General features: G+C 47.8%; 14 non-coding genes across 14 annotated transcripts; all 14 read right to left on the bottom strand.

Moving 5' to 3' along the window:
* Positions 1–902: 902 nt before the first annotated feature.
* LOC142726809 (U2 spliceosomal RNA) lies at positions 903–1,092 on the bottom strand. Its single transcript, XR_012877056.1, has one exon. It is a non-coding gene; the product is annotated as a U2 spliceosomal RNA (small nuclear RNA).
* Positions 1,093–2,413: 1,321 nt separating this feature from the next.
* Positions 2,414–2,603, bottom strand: LOC142726807 (U2 spliceosomal RNA). Its single transcript, XR_012877054.1, has one exon. It is a non-coding gene; the product is annotated as a U2 spliceosomal RNA (small nuclear RNA).
* A 1,286-nt stretch (positions 2,604–3,889) lies between these two features.
* LOC142726844 (U2 spliceosomal RNA) lies at positions 3,890–4,080 on the bottom strand. The gene has a single exon (XR_012877085.1). It is a non-coding gene; the product is annotated as a U2 spliceosomal RNA (small nuclear RNA).
* Positions 4,081–5,352: 1,272 nt separating this feature from the next.
* Positions 5,353–5,543, bottom strand: LOC142726842 (U2 spliceosomal RNA). Its single transcript, XR_012877084.1, has one exon. It is a non-coding gene; the product is annotated as a U2 spliceosomal RNA (small nuclear RNA).
* A 1,288-nt stretch (positions 5,544–6,831) lies between these two features.
* On the bottom strand, positions 6,832–7,022 carry LOC142726841 (U2 spliceosomal RNA). The gene has a single exon (XR_012877083.1). It is a non-coding gene; the product is annotated as a U2 spliceosomal RNA (small nuclear RNA).
* A 1,284-nt stretch (positions 7,023–8,306) lies between these two features.
* LOC142726840 (U2 spliceosomal RNA) lies at positions 8,307–8,497 on the bottom strand. The gene has a single exon (XR_012877082.1). It is a non-coding gene; the product is annotated as a U2 spliceosomal RNA (small nuclear RNA).
* A 1,280-nt stretch (positions 8,498–9,777) lies between these two features.
* Positions 9,778–9,968, bottom strand: LOC142726839 (U2 spliceosomal RNA). Its single transcript, XR_012877081.1, has one exon. It is a non-coding gene; the product is annotated as a U2 spliceosomal RNA (small nuclear RNA).
* Positions 9,969–11,268: 1,300 nt separating this feature from the next.
* LOC142726838 (U2 spliceosomal RNA) lies at positions 11,269–11,459 on the bottom strand. Its single transcript, XR_012877080.1, has one exon. It is a non-coding gene; the product is annotated as a U2 spliceosomal RNA (small nuclear RNA).
* A 1,284-nt stretch (positions 11,460–12,743) lies between these two features.
* On the bottom strand, positions 12,744–12,934 carry LOC142726837 (U2 spliceosomal RNA). Its single transcript, XR_012877079.1, has one exon. It is a non-coding gene; the product is annotated as a U2 spliceosomal RNA (small nuclear RNA).
* Positions 12,935–14,215: 1,281 nt separating this feature from the next.
* LOC142726836 (U2 spliceosomal RNA) lies at positions 14,216–14,406 on the bottom strand. The gene has a single exon (XR_012877078.1). It is a non-coding gene; the product is annotated as a U2 spliceosomal RNA (small nuclear RNA).
* A 1,296-nt stretch (positions 14,407–15,702) lies between these two features.
* Positions 15,703–15,893, bottom strand: LOC142726805 (U2 spliceosomal RNA). The gene has a single exon (XR_012877052.1). It is a non-coding gene; the product is annotated as a U2 spliceosomal RNA (small nuclear RNA).
* A 1,308-nt stretch (positions 15,894–17,201) lies between these two features.
* On the bottom strand, positions 17,202–17,392 carry LOC142726835 (U2 spliceosomal RNA). The gene has a single exon (XR_012877077.1). It is a non-coding gene; the product is annotated as a U2 spliceosomal RNA (small nuclear RNA).
* Positions 17,393–18,692: 1,300 nt separating this feature from the next.
* Positions 18,693–18,883, bottom strand: LOC142726833 (U2 spliceosomal RNA). Its single transcript, XR_012877075.1, has one exon. It is a non-coding gene; the product is annotated as a U2 spliceosomal RNA (small nuclear RNA).
* Positions 18,884–20,168: 1,285 nt separating this feature from the next.
* On the bottom strand, positions 20,169–20,359 carry LOC142726831 (U2 spliceosomal RNA). Its single transcript, XR_012877074.1, has one exon. It is a non-coding gene; the product is annotated as a U2 spliceosomal RNA (small nuclear RNA).
* Positions 20,360–20,952: the final 593 nt, after the last annotated feature.

Below are 20,952 nucleotides of genomic sequence, written 5' to 3'. Positions count from 1 at the left end.
GCCCAGGCTTTTATCTCTGAGGCCCCATTATGATGTCAGAAAGCTGGCTCTGGAATCCTGAGGGCTCCACTATGACACGTGCAAAGTTCCGTCTGAACTTTATATAAGACGGTGAGGCTCAGTCAGTCACTCAGTGTTGCCTGAGAGGGCAACACTGCAACAGCCGGCCGCCAGGCTGTCTTTTTTTTGCACAGCTAGTTGCCTCCAGGAGGCCACAAGAGGGAGACAAGGGACTGCAAAATGGAAAATAGGCATCCACCAACTTTACAGACAACTTCTCCTTGCTCCTACAACCTCCATCCTTGCACAGTTTGTTATTCTTCTAGGTAACATAGTAACAAATCCAAATTGCTGCTCTCTTTGTAGGCAAGCAAGGCTTTGTTGCAACTGCAATTCTTACTTCTTCTTGAAATGTAGGGACGGCAGTACATTCCATCACATCCATCTAGTGTACACAGGTAGGTCCATTGTGGCGGGCAGGCGAGCGGGCGGGCTGCTTTATTGGCTGTTTGCTGTTCCCCTACTCCACTCCACTATTTGACTGTTGTGCTGCATCAATCAATAATCAATCAATCAATCAATCAATCAATCAATCAATCAATCAGTGGCTGGCTCAGGTGCAGCTCTTTAACTTACCTAAAAGGGAGGGCGGAGAGAAGACAAGGAAGGTGAATGAGGTGTTCCAATGTGAAATGCCGGAAACACAGAAACACAGACGACACACAACAAGAGGTGGCAATCTATTCATTAATTGCATTTAATCAATGAGCTCATTATCACTCATGCATTGTCCAACAGGTGTTGAAATAATGGGATTAAAAGGGGAGATCCCTTCAGAAAGACAGAAACAATAGCAAAGACAAAAAACACTTTTGGAATCTGCTTTTAGTCAACACATAAGGAAAGGGTGCACCGGTCCTGGAAATACTGCAATACCAGGTCAATGCGTGGAGTGGAAAGAGCAGCTCTATTTCCATCTCCCTGTTCTAAAAATCCATTTAATATATGGTCCCCAGATAGGGGACGTATCAGATATTAAACTGATAAGAACAGATACTACACTTGATCTTAGCCAAAAGGCCGAGAAGCGATAACCCGAACGGGCCGCGCGTTGCCCGAGCCTGCCCGATACTGCTGTTCAGCCCTTGCAGCGATTCAGCCTACTTCTAGGCAATTCCATGGGGCCCTGCAGGCTCACACACTCACAGCTACACGGGAGGTGAATAAAGGCCGGAGAGGAAGCCAGACAGGATTTGCTTCTTTTGCTTGCACCACAATGCAGTGCTGAAAGAGGAGGAATCTACATAAAAACGCCTTCCTGGCAACGCCCAAATGCCCTGCTGCCATGCAGATAAACACTGGCAGCGGCAGCAAGTGCATGCCCACAGCCACCCCTTGTTCCTTCACACCTTGTATCAGCTGTAATCCAGTCCAGTCCAGTGCTGCCTGCTGAGCAGCACTGACCAACACTGCCTGGGCCCAGGCTTTTATCTCTGAGGCCCCATTATGATGTCAGAAAGCTGGCTCTGGAATCCTGAGGGCTCCACTATGACACGTGCAAAGTTCCGTCTGAACTTTATATAAGACGGTGAGGCTCAGTCAGTCACTCAGTGTTGCCTGAGAGGGCAACACTGCAACAGCCGGCCGCCAGGCTGTCTTTTTTTTGCACAGCTAGTTGCCTCCAGGAGGCCACAAGAGGGAGACAAGGGACTGCAAAATGGAAAATAGGCATCCACCAACTTTACAGACAACTTCTCCTTGCTCCTACAACCTCCATCCTTGCACAGTTTGTTATTCTTCTAGGTAACATAGTAACAAATCCAAATTGCTGCTCTCTTTGTAGGCAAGCAAGGCTTTGTTGCAACTGCAATTCTTACTTCTTCTTGAAATGTAGGGACGACAGTACATTCCATCACATCCATCTAGTGTACACAGGTAGGTCCATTGTGGCGGGCAGGCGAGCGGGCGGGCTGCTTTATTGGCTGTTTGCTGTTCCCCTACTCCACTCCACTATTTGACTGTTGTGCTGCATCAATCAATCAATCAATCAATCAATCAATCAATCAATCAATCAATCAATCAATCAATCAATCAATCAATCAATCAATCAATCAGTGGGCTGGCTCAGGTGCAGCTCTTTAACTTACCTAAAAGGGAGGGCGGAGAGAGACAAGGAAGGTGAATGAGGTGTTCCAATGTGAAATGCCGGAAACACAGAAACACAGACGACACACAACAAGAGGTGGCAATCTATTCATTAATTGCATTTAATCAATGAGCTCATTATCACTCATGCATTGTCCAACAGGTGTTGAAATAATGGGATTAAAAGGGGAGATCCCTTCAGAAAGACAGAAACAATAGCAAAGACAAAAAACACTTTTGGAATCTGCTTTTAGTCAACACATAAGGGAAAGGGTGCACCGGTCCTGGAAATACTGCAATACCAGGTCAATGCGTGGAGTGGACAGAGCAAGCTCTATTTCATCTCCCTGTTCTAAAAATCCATTTAATATATGGTCCCCAGATAGGGGACGTATCAGATATTAAACTGATAAGAACAGATACTACACTTGATCTTAGCCAAAAGGCCGAGAAGCGATAACCCGAACGGGCCGCGCGTTGCCCGAGCCTGCCCGATACTGCTGTTCAGCCCTTGCAGCGATTCAGCCTACTTCTAGGCCAATTCCATGGGGCCCTGCAGGCTCACACACTCACAGCTACACGGGAGGTGAATAAAGGCCAGAGAGGAAGCCAGACAGGATTTGCTTCTTTTGCTTGCACCACAATGCAGTGCTGAAAGAGGAGGAATCTACATAAAAACGCCTTCTGGCAACGCCAAATGCCCTGCTGCCATGCAGATAAACACTGGCAGCGGCAGCAAGTGCATGCCCACAGCACCCCTTGTTCCTTCACACCTTGTATCAGCTGTAATCCAGTCCAGTCCAGTGCTGCCTGCTGAGCAGCACTGACCAACACTGCCTGGGCCCAGGCTTTTATCTCTGAGGCCCCATTATGATGTCAGAAAGCTGGCTCTGGAATCCTGAGGGCTCCACTATGACACGTGCAAAGTTCCGTCTGAACTTTATATAAGACGGTGAGGCTCAGTCAGTCACTCAGTGTTGCCTGAGAGGGCAACACTGCAACAGCCGGCCGCCAGGCTGTCTTTTTTTTGCACAGCTAGTTGCCTCCAGGAGGCCACAAGAGGGAGACAAGGGACTGCAAAATGGAAAATAGGCATCCACCAACTTTACAGACAACTTCTCCTTGCTCCTACAACCTCCATCCTTGCACAGTTTGTTATTCTTCTAGGTAACATAGTAACAAATCCAAATTGCTGCTCTCTTTGTAGGCAAGCAAGGCTTTGTTGCAACTGCAATTCTTACTTCTTCTTGAAATGTAGGGACGACAGTACATTCCATCACATCCATCTAGTGTACACAGGTAGGTCCATTGTGGCGGGCAGGCGAGCGGGCGGGCTGCTTTATTGGCTGTTTGCTGTTCCCCTACTCCACTCCACTATTTGACTGTTGTGCTGCATCAATCAATCAATCAATCAATCAATCAATCAATCAATCAATCAATCAATCAGTGGCTGGCTCAGGTGCAGCTCTTTAACTTACCTAAAAGGGAGGGCGGAGAGAAGACAAGGAAGGTGAATGAGGTGTTCCAATGTGAAATGCCGGAAACACAGAAACACAGACGACACACAACAAGAGGTGGCAATCTATTCATTAATTGCATTTAATCAATGAGCTCATTATCACTCATGCATTGTCCAACAGGTGTTGAAATAATGGGATTAAAAGGGGAGATCCCTTCAGAAAGACAGAAACAATAGCAAAGACAAAAAACACTTTTGGAATCTGCTTTTAGTCAACACATAAGGAAAGGGTGCACCGGTCCTGGAAATACTGCAATACCAGGTCAATGCGTGGAGTGGACAGAGCAAGCTCTATTTCCATCTCCCTGTTCTAAAAATCCATTTAATATATGGTCCCCAGATAGGGGACGTATCAGATATTAAACTGATAAGAACAGATACTACACTTGATCTTAGCCAAAAGGCCGAGAAGCGATAACCCGAACGGGCCGCGCGTTGCCCGAGCCTGCCCGATACTGCTGTTCAGCCCTTGCAGCGATTCAGCCTACTTCTAGGCAATTCCATGGGGCCCTGCAGGCTCACACACTCACAGCTACACGGGAGGTGAATAAAGGCCAGAGAGGAAGCCAGACAGGATTTGCTTCTTTTGCTTGCACCACAATGCAGTGCTGAAAGAGGAGGAATCTACATAAAAACGCCTTCCTGGCAACGCCCAAATGCCCTGCTGCCATGCAGATAAACACTGGCAGCGGCAGCAAGTGCATGCCCACAGCCACCCCTTGTTCCTTCACACCTTGTATCAGCTGTAATCCAGTCCAGTCCAGTGCTGCCTGCTGAGCAGCACTGACCAACACTGCCTGGGCCCAGGCTTTTATCTCTGAGGCCCCATTATGATGTCAGAAAGCTGGCTCTGGAATCCTGAGGGCTCCACTATGACACGTGCAAAGTTCCGTCTGAACTTTATATAAGACGGTGAGGCTCAGTCAGTCACTCAGTGTTGCCTGAGAGGGCAACACTGCAACAGCCGGCCGCCAGGCTGTCTTTTTTTTGCACAGCTAGTTGCCTCCAGGAGGCCACAAGAGGGAGACAAGGGACTGCAAAATGGAAAATAGGCATCCACCAACTTTACAGACAACTTCTCCTTGCTCCTACAACCTCCATCCTTGCACAGTTTGTTATTCTTCTAGGTAACATAGTAACAAATCCAAATTGCTGCTCTCTTTGTAGGCAAGCAAGGCTTTGTTGCAACTGCAATTCTTACTTCTTCTTGAAATGTAGGGACGACAGTACATTCCATCACATCCATCTAGTGTACACAGGTAGGTCCATTGTGGCGGGCAGGCGAGCGGGCGGGCTGCTTTATTGGCTGTTTGCTGTTCCCCTACTCCACTCCACTATTTGACTGTTGTGCTGCATCAATCAATCAATCAATCAATCAATCAATCAATCAGTGGCTGGCTCAGGTGCAGCTCTTTAACTTACCTAAAAGGGAGGGCGGAGAGAAGACAAGGAAGGTGAATGAGGTGTTCCAATGTGAAATGCCGGAAACACAGAAACACAGACGACACACAACAAGAGGTGGCAATCTATTCATTAATTGCATTTAATCAATGAGCTCATTATCACTCATGCATTGTCCAACAGGTGTTGAAATAATGGGATTAAAAGGGGAGATCCCTTCAGAAAGACAGAAACAATAGCAAAGACAAAAAACACTTTTGGAATCTGCTTTTAGTCAACACATAAGGAAAGGGTGCACCGGTCCTGGAAATACTGCAATACCAGGTCAATGCGTGGAGTGGACAGAGCAAGCTCTATTTCCATCTCCCTGTTCTAAAAATCCATTTAATATATGGTCCCCAGATAGGGGACGTATCAGATATTAAACTGATAAGAACAGATACTACACTTGATCTTAGCCAAAAGGCCGAGAAGCGATAACCCGAACGGGCCGCGCGTTGCCCGAGCCTGCCCGATACTGCTGTTCAGCCCTTGCAGCGATTCAGCCTACTTCTAGGCAATTCCATGGGGCCCTGCAGGCTCACACACTCACAGCTACACGGGAGGTGAATAAAGGCCGGAGAGGAAGCCAGACAGGATTTGCTTCTTTTGCTTGCACCACAATGCAGTGCTGAAAGAGGAGGAATCTACATAAAAACGCCTTCCTGGCAACGCCCAAATGCCCTGCTGCCATGCAGATAAACACTGGCAGCGGCAGCAAGTGCATGCCCACAGCCACCCCTTGTTCCTTCACACCTTGTATCAGCTGTAATCCAGTCCAGTCCAGTGCTGCCTGCTGAGCAGCACTGACCAACACTGCCTGGGCCCAGGCTTTTATCTCTGAGGCCCCATTATGATGTCAGAAAGCTGGCTCTGGAATCCTGAGGGCTCCACTATGACACGTGCAAAGTTCCGTCTGAACTTTATATAAGACGGTGAGGCTCAGTCAGTCACTCAGTGTTGCCTGAGAGGGCAACACTGCAACAGCCGGCCGCCAGGCTGTCTTTTTTTTGCACAGCTAGTTGCCTCCAGGAGGCCACAAGAGGGAGACAAGGGACTGCAAAATGGAAAATAGGCATCCACCAACTTTACAGACAACTTCTCCTTGCTCCTACAACCTCCATCCTTGCACAGTTTGTTATTCTTCTAGGTAACATAGTAACAAATCCAAATTGCTGCTCTCTTTGTAGGCAAGCAAGGCTTTGTTGCAACTGCAATTCTTACTTCTTCTTGAAATGTAGGGACGACAGTACATTCCATCACATCCATCTAGTGTACACAGGTAGGTCCATTGTGGCGGGCAGGCGAGCGGGCGGGCTGCTTTATTGGCTGTTTGCTGTTCCCCTACTCCACTCCACTATTTGACTGTTGTGCTGCATCAATCAATCAATCAATCAATCAATCAATCAATCAATCAATCAATCAATCAGTGGCTGGCTCAGGTGCAGCTCTTTAACTTACCTAAAAGGGAGGGCGGAGAGAAGACAAGGAAGGTGAATGAGGTGTTCCAATGTGAAATGCCAGAAACACAGAAACACAGACGACACACAACAAGAGGTGGCAATCTATTCATTAATTGCATTTAATCAATGAGCTCATTATCACTCATGCATTGTCCAACAGGTGTTGAAATAATGGGATTAAAAGGGGAGATCCCTTCAGAAAGACAGAAACAATAGCAAAGACAAAAAACACTTTTGGAATCTGCTTTTAGTCAACACATAAGGAAAGGGTGCACCGGTCCTGGAAATACTGCAATACCAGGTCAATGCGTGGAGTGGACAGAGCAAGCTCTATTTCCATCTCCCTGTTCTAAAAATCCATTTAATATATGGTCCCCAGATAGGGGACGTATCAGATATTAAACTGATAAGAACAGATACTACACTTGATCTTAGCCAAAAGGCCGAGAAGCGATAACCCGAACGGGCCGCGCGTTGCCCGAGCCTGCCCGATACTGCTGTTCAGCCCTTGCAGCGATTCAGCCTACTTCTAGGCAATTCCATGGGGCCCTGCAGGCTCACACACTCACAGCTACACGGGAGGTGAATAAAGGCTGGAGAGGAAGCCAGACAGGATTTGCTTCTTTTGCTTGCACCACAATGCAGTGCTGAAAGAGGAGGAATCTACATAAAAACGCCTTCCTGGCAACGCCCAAATGCCCTGCTGCCATGCAGATAAACACTGGCAGCGGCAGCAAGTGCATGCCCACAGCCACCCCTTGTTCCTTCACACCTTGTATCAGCTGTAATCCAGTCCAGTCCAGTGCTGCCTGCTGAGCAGCACTGACCAACACTGCCTGGGCCCAGGCTTTTATCTCTGAGGCCCCATTATGATGTCAGAAAGCTGGCTCTGGAATCCTGAGGGCTCCACTATGACACGTGCAAAGTTCCGTCTGAACTTTATATAAGACGGTGAGGCTCAGTCAGTCACTCAGTGTTGCCTGAGAGGGCAACACTGCAACAGCCGGCCGCCAGGCTGTCTTTTTTTTGCACAGCTAGTTGCCTCCAGGAGGCCACAAGAGGGAGACAAGGGACTGCAAAATGGAAAATAGGCATCCACCAACTTTACAGACAACTTCTCCTTGCTCCTACAACCTCCATCCTTGCACAGTTTGTTATTATTCTAGGTAACATAGTAACAAATCCAAATTGCTGCTCTCTTTGTAGGCAAGCAAGGCTTTGTTGCAACTGCAATTCTTACTTCTTCTTGAAATGTAGGGACGACAGTACATTCCATCACATCCATCTAGTGTACACAGGTAGGTCCATTGTGGCGGGCAGGCGAGCGGGCGGGCTGCTTTATTGGCTGTTTGCTGTTCCCCTACTCCACTCCACTATTTGACTGTTGTGCTGCATCAATCAATCAATCAATCAATCAATCAATCAATCAATCAATCAATCAGTGGCTGGCTCAGGTGCAGCTCTTTAACTTACCTAAAAGGGAGGGCGGAGAGAAGACAAGGAAGGTGAATGAGGTGTTCCAATGTGAAATGCCGGAAACACAGAAACACAGACGACACACAACAAGAGGTGGCAATCTATTCATTAATTGCATTTAATCAATGAGCTCATTATCACTCATGCATTGTCCAACAGGTGTTGAAATAATGGGATTAAAAGGGGAGATCCCTTCAGAAAGACAGAAACAATAGCAAAGACAAAAAACACTTTTGGAATCTGCTTTTAGTCAACACATAAGGAAAGGGTGCACCGGTCCTGGAAATACTGCAATACCAGGTCAATGCGTGGAGTGGACAGAGCAAGCTCTATTTCCATCTCCCTGTTCTAAAAATCCATTTAATATATGGTCCCCAGATAGGGGACGTATCAGATATTAAACTGATAAGAACAGATACTACACTTGATCTTAGCCAAAAGGCCGAGAAGCGATAACCCGAACGGGCCGCGCGTTGCCCGAGCCTGCCCGATACTGCTGTTCAGCCCTTGCAGCGATTCAGCCTACTTCTAGGCAATTCCATGGGGCCCTGCAGGCTCACACACTCACAGCTACACGGGAGGTGAATAAAGGCCGGAGAGGAAGCCAGACAGGATTTGCTTCTTTTGCTTGCACCACAATGCAGTGCTGAAAGAGGAGGAATCTACATAAAAACGCCTTCCTGGCAACGCCCAAATGCCCTGCTGCCATGCAGATAAACACTGGCAGCGGCAGCAAGTGCATGCCCACAGCCACCCCTTGTTCCTTCACACCTTGTATCAGCTGTAATCCAGTCCAGTCCAGTGCTGCCTGCTGAGCAGCACTGACCAACACTGCCTGGGCCCAGGCTTTTATCTCTGAGGCCCCATTATGATGTCAGAAAGCTGGCTCTGGAATCCTGAGGGCTCCACTATGACACGTGCAAAGTTCCGTCTGAACTTTATATAAGACGGTGAGGCTCAGTCAGTCACTCAGTGTTGCCTGAGAGGGCAACACTGCAACAGCCGGCCGCCAGGCTGTCTTTTTTTTGCACAGCTAGTTGCCTCCAGGAGGCCACAAGAGGGAGACAAGGGACTGCAAAATGGAAAATAGGCATCCACCAACTTTACAGACAACTTCTCCTTGCTCCTACAACCTCCATCCTTGCACAGTTTGTTATTCTTCTAGGTAACATAGTAACAAATCCAAATTGCTGCTCTCTTTGTAGGCAAGCAAGGCTTTGTTGCAACTGCAATTCTTACTTCTTCTTGAAATGTAGGGACGACAGTACATTCCATCACATCCATCTAGTGTACACAGGTAGGTCCATTGTGGCGGGCAGGCGAGCGGGCGGGCTGCTTTATTGGCTGTTTGCTGTTCCCCAACTCCACTCCACTATTTGACTGTTGTGCTGCATCAATCAATCAATCAATCAATCAATCAATCAATCAATCAATCAGTGGCTGGCTCAGGTGCAGCTCTTTAACTTACCTAAAAGGGAGGGCGGAGAGAAGACAAGGAAGGTGAATGAGGTGTTCCAATGTGAAATGCCGGAAACACAGAAACACAGACGACACACAACAAGAGGTGGCAATCTATTCATTAATTGCATTTAATCAATGAGCTCATTATCACTCATGCATTGTCCAACAGGTGTTGAAATAATGGGATTAAAAGGGGAGATCCCTTCAGAAAGACAGAAACAATAGCAAAGACAAAAAACACTTTTGGAATCTGCTTTTAGTCAACACATAAGGAAAGGGTGCACCGGTCCTGGAAATACTGCAATACCAGGTCAATGCGTGGAGTGGACAGAGCAAGCTCTATTTCCATCTCCCTGTTCTAAAAATCCATTTAATATATGGTCCCCAGATAGGGGACGTATCAGATATTAAACTGATAAGAACAGATACTACACTTGATCTTAGCCAAAAGGCCGAGAAGCGATAACCCGAACGGGCCGCGCGTTGCCCGAGCCTGCCCGATACTGCTGTTCAGCCCTTGCAGCGATTCAGCCTACTTCTAGGCAATTCCATGGGGCCCTGCAGGCTCACACACTCACAGCTACACGGGAGGTGAATAAAGGCCGGAGAGGAAGCCAGACAGGATTTGCTTCTTTTGCTTGCACCACAATGCAGTGCTGAAAGAGGAGGAATCTACATAAAAACGCCTTCCTGGCAACGCCCAAATGCCCTGCTGCCATGCAGATAAACACTGGCAGCGGCAGCAAGTGCATGCCCACAGCCACCCCTTGTTCCTTCACACCTTGTATCAGCTGTAATCCAGTCCAGTCCAGTGCTGCCTGCTGAGCAGCACTGACCAACACTGCCTGGGCCCAGGCTTTTATCTCTGAGGCCCCATTATGATGTCAGAAAGCTGGCTCTGGAATCCTGAGGGCTCCACTATGACACGTGCAAAGTTCCGTCTGAACTTTATATAAGACGGTGAGGCTCAGTCAGTCACTCAGTGTTGCCTGAGAGGGCAACACTGCAACAGCCGGCCGCCAGGCTGTCTTTTTTTTGCACAGCTAGTTGCCTCCAGGAGGCCACAAGAGGGAGACAAGGGACTGCAAAATGGAAAATAGGCATCCACCAACTTTACAGACAACTTCTCCTTGCTCCTACAACCTCCATCCTTGCACAGTTTGTTATTCTTCTAGGTAACATAGTAACAAATCCAAATTGCTGCTCTCTTTGTAGGCAAGCAAGGCTTTGTTGCAACTGCAATTCTTACTTCTTCTTGAAATGTAGGGACGACAGTACATTCCATCACATCCATCTAGTGTACACAGGTAGGTCCATTGTGGCGGGCAGGCGAGCGGGCGGGCTGCTTTATTGGCTGTTTGCTGTTCCCCTACTCCACTCCACTATTTGACTGTTGTGCTGCATCAATCAATCAATCAATCAATCAATCAATCAATCAATCAATCAATCAATCAATCAATCAATCAGTGGCTGGCTCAGGTGCAGCTCTTTAACTTACCTAAAAGGGAGGGCGGAGAGAAGACAAGGAAGGTGAATGAGGTGTTCCAATGTGAAATGCCGGAAACACAGAAACACAGACGACACACAACAAGAGGTGGCAATCTATTCATTAATTGCATTTAATCAATGAGCTCATTATCACTCATGCATTGTCCAACAGGTGTTGAAATAATGGGATTAAAAGGGGAGATCCCTTCAGAAAGACAGAAACAATAGCAAAGACAAAAAACACTTTTGGAATCTGCTTTTAGTCAACACATAAGGAAAGGGTGCACCGGTCCTGGAAATACTGCAATACCAGGTCAATGCGTGGAGTGGACAGAGCAAGCTCTATTTCCATCTCCCTGTTCTAAAAATCCATTTAATATATGGTCCCCAGATAGGGGACGTATCAGATATTAAACTGATAAGAACAGATACTACACTTGATCTTAGCCAAAAGGCCGAGAAGCGATAACCCGAACGGGCCGCGCGTTGCCCGAGCCTGCCCGATACTGCTGTTCAGCCCTTGCAGCGATTCAGCCTACTTCTAGGCAATTCCATGGGGCCCTGCAGGCTCACACACTCACAGCTACACGGGAGGTGAATAAAGGCCGGAGAGGAAGCCAGACAGGATTTGCTTCTTTTGCTTGCACCACAATGCAGTGCTGAAAGAGGAGGAATCTACATAAAAACGCCTTCCTGGCAACGCCCAAATGCCCTGCTGCCATGCAGATAAACACTGGCAGCGGCAGCAAGTGCATGCCCACAGCCACCCCTTGTTCCTTCACACCTTGTATCAGCTGTAATCCAGTCCAGTCCAGTGCTGCCTGCTGAGCAGCACTGACCAACACTGCCTGGGCCCAGGCTTTTATCTCTGAGGCCCCATTATGATGTCAGAAAGCTGGCTCTGGAATCCTGAGGGCTCCACTATGACACGTGCAAAGTTCCGTCTGAACTTTATATAAGACGGTGAGGCTCAGTCAGTCACTCAGTGTTGCCTGAGAGGGCAACACTGCAACAGCCGGCCGCCAGGCTGTCTTTTTTTTGCACAGCTAGTTGCCTCCAGGAGGCCACAAGAGGGAGACAAGGGACTGCAAAATGGAAAATAGGCATCCACCAACTTTACAGACAACTTCTCCTTGCTCCTACAACCTCCATCCTTGCACAGTTTGTTATTCTTCTAGGTAACATAGTAACAAATCCAAATTGCTGCTCTCTTTGTAGGCAAGCAAGGCTTTGTTGCAACTGCAATTCTTACTTCTTCTTGAAATGTAGGGACGACAGTACATTCCATCACATCCATCTAGTGTACACAGGTAGGTCCATTGTGGCGGGCAGGCGAGCGGGCGGGCTGCTTTATTGGCTGTTTGCTGTTCCCCTACTCCACTCCACTATTTGACTGTTGTGCTGCATCAATCAATCAATCAATCAATCAATCAATCAATCAATCAATCAATCAGTGGCTGGCTCAGGTGCAGCTCTTTAACTTACCTAAAAGGGAGGGCGGAGAGAAGACAAGGAAGGTGAATGAGGTGTTCCAATGTGAAATGCCGGAAACACAGAAACACAGACGACACACAACAAGAGGTGGCAATCTATTCATTAATTGCATTTAATCAATGAGCTCATTATCACTCATGCATTGTCCAACAGGTGTTGAAATAATGGGATTAAAAGGGGAGATCCCTTCAGAAAGACAGAAACAATAGCAAAGACAAAAAACACTTTTGGAATCTGCTTTTAGTCAACACATAAGGAAAGGGTGCACCGGTCCTGGAAATACTGCAATACCAGGTCAATGCGTGGAGTGGACAGAGCAAGCTCTATTTCCATCTCCCTGTTCTAAAAATCCATTTAATATATGGTCCCCAGATAGGGGACGTATCAGATATTAAACTGATAAGAACAGATACTACACTTGATCTTAGCCAAAAGGCCGAGAAGCGATAACCCGAACGGGCCGCGCGTTGCCCGAGCCTGCCCGATACTGCTGTTCAGCCCTTGCAGCGATTCAGCCTACTTCTAGGCAATTCCATGGGGCCCTGCAGGCTCACACACTCACAGCTACACGGGAGGTGAATAAAGGCCGGAGAGGAAGCCAGACAGGATTTGCTTCTTTTGCTTGCACCACAATGCAGTGCTGAAAGAGGAGGAATCTACATAAAAACGCCTTCCTGGCAACGCCCAAATGCCCTGCTGCCATGCAGATAAACACTGGCAGCGGCAGCAAGTGCATGCCCACAGCCACCCCTTGTTCCTTCACACCTTGTATCAGCTGTAATCCAGTCCAGTCCAGTGCTGCCTGCTGAGCAGCACTGACCAACACTGCCTGCCTGGGCCCAGGCTTTTATCTCTGAGGCCCCATTATGATGTCAGAAAGCTGGCTCTGGAATCCTGAGGGCTCCACTATGACACGTGCAAAGTTCCGTCTGAACTTTATATAAGACGGTGAGGCTCAGTCAGTCACTCAGTGTTGCCTGAGAGGGCAACACTGCAACAGCCGGCCGCCAGGCTGTCTTTTTTTTGCACAGCTAGTTGCCTCCAGGAGGCCACAAGAGGGAGACAAGGGACTGCAAAATGGAAAATAGGCATCCACCAACTTTACAGACAACTTCTCCTTGCTCCTACAACCTCCATCCTTGCACAGTTTGTTATTCTTCTAGGTAACATAGTAACAAATCCAAATTGCTGCTCTCTTTGTAGGCAAGCAAGGCTTTGTTGCAACTGCAATTCTTACTTCTTCTTGAAATGTAGGGACGACAGTACATTCCATCACATCCATCTAGTGTACACAGGTAGGTCCATTGTGGCGGGCAGGCGAGCGGGCGGGCTGCTTTATTGGCTGTTTGCTGTTCCCCTACTCCACTCCACTATTTGACTGTTGTGCTGCAATCAATCAATCAATCAATCAATCAATCAATCAATCAATCAGTGGCTGGCTCAGGTGCAGCTCTTTAACTTACCTAAAAGGGAGGGCGGAGAGAAGACAAGGAAGGTGAATGAGGTGTTCCAATGTGAAATGCCGGAAACACAGAAACACAGACGACACACAACAAGAGGTGGCAATCTATTCATTAATTGCATTTAATCAATGAGCTCATTATCACTCATGCATTGTCCAACAGGTGTTGAAATAATGGGATTAAAAGGGGAGATCCCTTCAGAAAGACAGAAACAATAGCAAAGACAAAAAACACTTTTGGAATCTGCTTTTAGTCAACACATAAGGAAAGGGTGCACCGGTCCTGGAAATACTGCAATACCAGGTCAATGCGTGGAGTGGACAGAGCAAGCTCTATTTCCATCTCCCTGTTCTAAAAATCCATTTAATATATGGTCCCCAGATAGGGGACGTATCAGATATTAAACTGATAAGAACAGATACTACACTTGATCTTAGCCAAAAGGCCGAGAAGCGATAACCCGAACGGGCCGCGCGTTGCCCGAGCCTGCCCGATACTGCTGTTCAGCCCTTGCAGCGATTCAGCCTACTTCTAGGCAATTCCATGGGGCCCTGCAGGCTCACACACTCACAGCTACACGGGAGGTGAATAAAGGCCGGAGAGGAAGCCAGACAGGATTTGCTTCTTTTGCTTGCACCACAATGCAGTGCTGAAAGAGGAGGAATCTACATAAAAACGCCTTCCTGGCAACGCCCAAATGCCCTGCTGCCATGCAGATAAACACTGGCAGCGGCAGCAAGTGCATGCCCACAGCCACCCCTTGTTCCTTCACACCTTGTATCAGCTGTAATCCAGTCCAGTCCAGTGCTGCCTGCTGAGCAGCACTGACCAACACTGCCTGGGCCCAGGCTTTTATCTCTGAGGCCCCATTATGATGTCAGAAAGCTGGCTCTGGAATCCTGAGGGCTCCACTATGACACGTGCAAAGTTCCGTCTGAACTTTATATAAGACGGTGAGGCTCAGTCAGTCACTCAGTGTTGCCTGAGAGGGCAACACTGCAACAGCCGGCCGCCAGGCTGTCTTTTTTTTGCACAGCTAGTTGCCTCCAGGAGGCCACAAGAGGGAGACAAGGGACTGCAAAATGGAAAATAGGCATCCACCAACTTTACAGACAACTTCTCCTTGCTCCTACAACCTCCATCCTTGCACAGTTTGTTATTCTTCTAGGTAACATAGTAACAAATCCAAATTGCTGCTCTCTTTGTAGGCAAGCAAGGCTTTGTTGCAACTGCAATTCTTACTTCTTCTTGAAATGTAGGGACGACAGTACATTCCATCACATCCATCTAGTGTACACAGGTAGGTCCATTGTGGCGGGCAGGCGAGCGGGCGGGCTGCTTTATTGGCTGTTTGCTGTTCCCCTACTCCACTCCACTATTTGACTGTTGTGCTGCATCAATCAATCAATCAATCAATCAATCAATCAATCAATCAATCAATCAATCAATCAATCAGTGGCTGGCTCAGGTGCAGCTCTTTAACTTACCTAAAAGGGAGGGCGGAGAGAAGACAAGGAAGGTGAATGAGGTGTTCCAATGTGAAATGCCGGAAACACAGAAACACAGACGACACACAACAAGAGGTGGCAATCTATTCATTAATTGCATTTAATCAATGAGCTCATTATCACTCATGCATTGTCCAACAGGTGTTGAAATAATGGGATTAAAAGGGGAGATCCCTTCAGAAAGACAGAAACAATAGCAAAGACAAAAAACACTTTTGGAATCTGCTTTTAGTCAACACATAAGGAAAGGGTGCACCGGTCCTGGAAATACTGCAATACCAGGTCAATGCGTGGAGTGGACAGAGCAAGCTCTATTTCCATCTCCCTGTTCTAAAAATCCATTTAATATATGGTCCCCAGATAGGGGACGTATCAGATATTAAACTGATAAGAACAGTTACTACACTTGATCTTAGCCAAAAGGCCGAGAAGCGATAACCCGAACGGGCCGCGCGTTGCCCGAGCCTGCCCGATACTGCTGTTCAGCCCTTGCAGCGATTCAGCCTACTTCTAGGCAATTCCATGGGGCCCTGCAGGCTCACACACTCACAGCTACACGGGAGGTGAATAAAGGCCGGAGAGGAAGCCAGACAGGATTTGCTTCTTTTGCTTGCACCACAATGCAGTGCTGAAAGAGGAGGAATCTACATAAAAACGCCTTCCTGGCAACGCCCAAATGCCCTGCTGCCATGCAGATAAACACTGGCAGCGGCAGCAAGTGCATGCCCACAGCCACCCCTTGTTCCTTCACACCTTGTATCAGCTGTAATCCAGTCCAGTCCAGTGCTGCCTGCTGAGCAGCACTGACCAACACTGCCTGGGCCCAGGCTTTTATCTCTGAGGCCCCATTATGATGTCAGAAAGCTGGCTCTGGAATCCTGAGGGCTCCACTATGACACGTGCAAAGTTCCGTCTGAACTTTATATAAGACGGTGAGGCTCAGTCAGTCACTCAGTGTTGCCTGAGAGGGCAACACTGCAACAGCCGGCCGCCAGGCTGTCTTTTTTTTGCACAGCTAGTTGCCTCCAGGAGGCCACAAGAGGGAGACAAGGGACTGCAAAATGGAAAATAGGCATCCACCAACTTTACAGACAACTTCTCCTTGCTCCTACAACCTCCATCCTTGCACAGTTTGTTATTCTTCTAGGTAACATAGTAACAAATCCAAATTGCTGCTCTCTTTGTAGGCAAGCAAGGCTTTGTTGCAACTGCAATTCTTACTTCTTCTTGAAATGTAGGGACGACAGTACATTCCATCACATCCATCTAGTGTACACAGGTAGGTCCATTGTGGCGGGCAGGCGAGCGGGCGGGCTGCTTTATTGGCTGTTTGCTGTTCCCCTACTCCACTCCACTATTTGACTGTTGTGCTGCATCAATCAATCAATCAATCAATCAATCAATCAATCAATCAATCAATCAATCAATCAATCAATCAATCAATCAGTGGCTGGCTCAGGTGCAGCTCTTTAACTTACCTAAAAGGGAGGGCGGAGAGAAGACAAGGAAGGTGAATGAGGTGTTCCAATGTGAAATGCCGGAAACACAGAAACACAGACGACACACAACAAGAGGTGGCAATCTATTCATTAATTGCATTTAATCAATGAGCTCATTATCACTCATGCATTGTCCAACAGGTGTTGAAATAATGGGATTAAAAGGGGAGATCCCTTCAGAAAGACAGAAACAATAGCAAAGACAAAAAACACTTTTGGAATCTGCTTTTAGTCAACACATAAGGAAAGGGTGCACCGGTCCTGGAAATACTGCAATACCAGGTCAATGCGTGGAGTGGACAGAGCAAGCTCTATTTCCATCTCCCTGTTCTAAAAATCCATTTAATATATGGTCCCCAGATAGGGGACGTATCAGATATTAAACTGATAAGAACAGATACTACACTTGATCTTAGCCAAAAGGCCGAGAAGCGATAACCCGAACGGGCCGCGCGTTGCCCGAGCCTGCCCGATACTGCTGTTCAGCCCTTGCAGCGATTCAGCCTACTTCTAGGCAATTCCATGGGGCCCTGCAGGCTCACACACTCACAGCTACACGGGAGGTGAATAAAGGCCGGAGAGGAAGCCAGACAGGATTTGCTTCTTTTGCTTGCACCACAATGCAGTGCTGAAAGAGGAGGAATCTACATAAAAACGCCTTCCTGGCAACGCCCAAATGCCCTGCTGCCATGCAGATAAACACTGGCAGCGGCAGCAAGTGCATGCCCACAGCCACCCCTTGTTCCTTCACACCTTGTATCAGCTGTAATCCAGTCCAGTCCAGTGCTGCCTGCTGAGCAGCACTGACCAACACTGCCTGGGCCCAGGCTTTTATCTCTGAGGCCCCATTATGATGTCAGAAAGCTGGCTCTGGAATCCTGAGGGCTCCACTATGACACGTGCAAAGTTCCGTCTGAACTTTATATAAGACGGTGAGGCTCAGTCAGTCACTCAGTGTTGCCTGAGAGGGCAACACTGCAACAGCCGGCCGCCAGGCTGTCTTTTTTTTGCACAGCTAGTTGCCTCCAGGGGGCCACAAGAGGGAGACAAGGGACTGCAAAATGGAAAATAGGCATCCACCAACTTTACAGACAACTTCTCCTTGCTCCTACAACCTCCATCCTTGCACAGTTTGTTATTCTTCTAGGTAACATAGTAACAAATCCAAATTGCTGCTCTCTTTGTAGGCAAGCAAGGCTTTGTTGCAACTGCAATTCTTACTTCTTCTTGAAATGTAGGGACGACAGTACATTCCATCACATCCATCTAGTGTACACAGGTAGGTCCATTGTGGCGGGCAGGCGAGCGGGCGGGCTGCTTTATTGGCTGTTTGCTGTTCCCCTACTCCACTCCACTATTTGACTGTTGTGCTGCATCAATCAATCAATCAATCAATCAATCAATCAATCAATCAATCAATCAATCAATCAATCAATCAGTGGCTGGCTCAGGTGCAGCTCTTTAACTTACCTAAAAGGGAGGGCGGAGAGAAGACAAGGAAGGTGAATGAGGTGTTCCAATGTGAAATGCCGGAAACACAGAAACACAGACGACACACAACAAGAGGTGGCAATCTATTCATTAATTGCATTTAATCAATGAGCTCATTATCACTCATGCATTGTCCAACAGGTGTTGAAATAATGGGATTAAAAGGGGAGATCCCTTCAGAAAGACAGAAACAATAGCAAAGACAAAAAACACTTTTGGAATCTGCTTTTAGTCAACACATAAGGAAAGGGTGCACCGGTCCTGGAAATACTGCAATACCAGGTCAATGCGTGGAGTGGACAGAGCAAGCTCTATTTCCATCTCCCTGTTCTAAAAATCCATTTAATATATGGTCCCCAGATAGGGGACGTATCAGATATTAAACTGATAAGAACAGATACTACACTTGATCTTAGCCAAAAGGCCGAGAAGCGATAACCCGAACGGGCCGCGCGTTGCCCGAGCCTGCCCGATACTGCTGTTCAGCCCTTGCAGCGATTCAGCCTACTTCTAGGCAATTCCATGGGGCCCTGCAGGCTCACACACTCACAGCTACACGGGAGGTGAATAAAGGCCGGAGAGGAAGCCAGACAGGATTTGCTTCTTTTGCTTGCACCACAATGCAGTGCTGAAAGAGGAGGAATCTACATAAAAAACGCCTTCCTGGCAACGCCCAAATGCCCTGCTGCCATGCAGATAAACACTGGCAGCGGCAGCAAGTGCATGCCCACAGCCACCCCTTGTTCCTTCACACCTTGTATCAGCTGTAATCCAGTCCAGTCCAGTGCTGCCTGCTGAGCAGCACTGACCAACACTGCCTGGGCCCAGGCTTTTATCTCTGAGGCCCCATTATGATGTCAGAAAGCTGGCTCTGGAATCCTGAGGGCTCCACTATGACACGTGCAAAGTTCCGTCTGAACTTTATATAAGACGGTGAGGCTCAGTCAGTCACTCAGTGTTGCCTGAGAGGGCAACACTGCAACAGCCGGCCGCCAGGCTGTCTTTTTTTTGCACAGCTAGTTGCCTCCAGGAGGCCACAAGAGGGAGACAAGGGACTGCAAAATGGAAAATAGGCATCCACCAACTTTACAGACAACTTCTCCTTGCTCCTACAACCTCCATCCTTGCACAGTTTGTTATTCTTCTAGGTAACATAGTAACAAATCCAAATTGCTGCTCTCTTTGTAGGCAAGCAAGGCTTTGTTGCAACTGCAATTCTTACTTCTTCTTGAAATGTAGGGACGACAGTACATTCCATCACATCCATCTAGTGTACACAGGTAGGTCCATTGTGGCGGGCAGGCGAGCGGGCGGGCTGCTTTATTGGCTGTTTGCTGTTCCCCTACTCCACTCCACTATTTGACTGTTGTGCTGCATCAATCAATCAATCAATCAATCAATCAATCAATCAATCAATCAATCAGTGGCTGGCTCAGGTGCAGCTCTTTAACTTACCTAAAAGGGAGGGCGGAGAGAAGACAAGGAAGGTGAATGAGGTGTTCCAATGTGAAATGCCGGAAACACAGAAACACAGACGACACACAACAAGAGGTGGCAATCTATTCATTAATTGCATTTAATCAATGAGCTCATTATCACTCATGCATTGTCCAACAGGTGTTGAAATAATGGGATTAAAAGGGGAGATCCCTTCAGAAAGACAGAAACAATAGCAAAGACAAAAAACACTTTTGGAATCTGCTTTTAGTCAACACATAAGGAAAGGGTGCACCGGTCCTGGAAATACTGCAATACCAGGTCAATGCGTGGAGTGGACAGAGCAAGCTCTATTTCCATCTCCCTGTTCTAAAAATCCATTTAATATATGGTCCCCAGATAGGGGACGTATCAGATATTAAACTGATAAGAACAGATACTACACTTGATCTTAGCCAAAAGGCCGAGAAGCGATAACCCGAACGGGCCGCGCGTTGCCCGAGCCTGCCCGATACTGCTGTTCAGCCCTTGCAGCGATTCAGCCTACTTCTAGGCAATTCCATGGGGCCCTGCAGGCTCACACACTCACAGCTACACGGGAGGTGAATAAAGGCCGGAGAGGAAGCCAGACAGGATTTGCTTCTTTTGCTTGCACCACAATGCAGTGCTGAAAGAGGAGGAATCTACATAAAAACGCCTTCCTGGCAACGCCCAAATGCCCTGCTGCCATGCAGATAAACACTGGCAGCGGCAGCAAGTGCATGCCCACAGCCACCCCTTGTTCCTTCACACCTTGTATCAGCTGTAATCCAGTCCAGTCCAGTGCTGCCTGCTGAGCAGCACTGACCAACACTGCTTGGGCCCAGGCTTTTATCTCTGAGGCCCCATTATGATGTCAGAAAGCTGGCTCTGGAATCCTGAGGGCTCCACTATGACACGTGCAAAGTTCCGTCTGAACTTTATATAAGACGGTGAGGCTCAGTCAGTCACTCAGTGTTGCCTGAGAGGGCAACACTGCAACAGCCGGCCGCCAGGCTGTCTTTTTTTTGCACAGCTAGTTGCCTCCAG

Source organism: Rhinoderma darwinii, unplaced genomic scaffold (genome assembly GCF_050947455.1).
Source record: "Rhinoderma darwinii isolate aRhiDar2 unplaced genomic scaffold, aRhiDar2.hap1 Scaffold_631, whole genome shotgun sequence".
Lineage (NCBI taxonomy): Eukaryota > Metazoa > Chordata > Amphibia > Anura > Rhinodermatidae > Rhinoderma > Rhinoderma darwinii.
The sequence above is the reverse complement of the archived record's forward strand: the minus strand, read 5'-3'. Positions and strand labels throughout refer to the sequence as shown.